We start from the raw sequence: 879 nt of genomic DNA, 5'->3' as shown, positions 1-879 counted from the left end.
AGGTTGGAGACATACAGCAGGGAGAAGACAGCGCAGAGAAGCACTTCCATGTCCGCGCCGAGGGGGAACCCCACCAGGATGAACTCGGGGGCCCACGACTGGTTGCCCCCCATTCAAGGACTGAAACGTAAATGAAAAGCCAGAGCTGGAGGTCAAGCTGGAATTACTTATTTTAAAATGAGCTCACAGAATGCATACAGGTTTATCTCCTCTTGAATGTTTCCCAGGGTTTCCTTGATTTTTGGTGTTTTCTCCATTTTATTCTCATATGTTTAGTCCGTCAGATAACAATAAAGAACTATAAACATTGCATTAATGCACTTCACTGTAGTATTTATTCATGTTACGTTTTCATCTCATTTACCCATGAGTGTATTTGTATTTGGGTATACATATATCTTATATATTATTTTGAAGCATGTAAGTGCTAAAATAATTCCTACTTATCCCTCTTGTTTTTCAAGAACAATTATATTCACTATTCTATTCTCAGTACAATTACCCAAATTACAATATGGACATGAGTCACTACTGTGAAAATATTACCATGTTAGCCATTGCTCCAGGTTATAACTCACATCACATTAGCCCTGACCCATGATAATTTTGAATGGTGTGCATTCAAAAAAGTTTTCTGCAATTTTTGTTTTTTTAAATAAATTATCTCTCATTTTATATTTTCCATTGATTATCTGTGTTGTATCCAATAAAATAAATGTGACTTTAATTCACTTTATTTATCCACACTATTGGGGGCTCCTCCCCAGTGGCACAACAGGTTAAAGCACAACACTATGAAGCTAGTCACAGCCGTTTCCACACAAGTTCGATCCCCAGCCAACGAGTGACCTACATGGCGCAGCAGACTTCTCTTGTCTC

Source organism: Condylura cristata, unplaced genomic scaffold (genome assembly GCF_000260355.1).
Source record: "Condylura cristata isolate star-nosed mole 26May11 unplaced genomic scaffold, ConCri1.0 scaffold00042, whole genome shotgun sequence".
In the NCBI taxonomy this organism is placed as follows: domain Eukaryota; kingdom Metazoa; phylum Chordata; class Mammalia; order Eulipotyphla; family Talpidae; genus Condylura; species Condylura cristata.
This window is presented reverse-complemented; position numbering follows the sequence as displayed.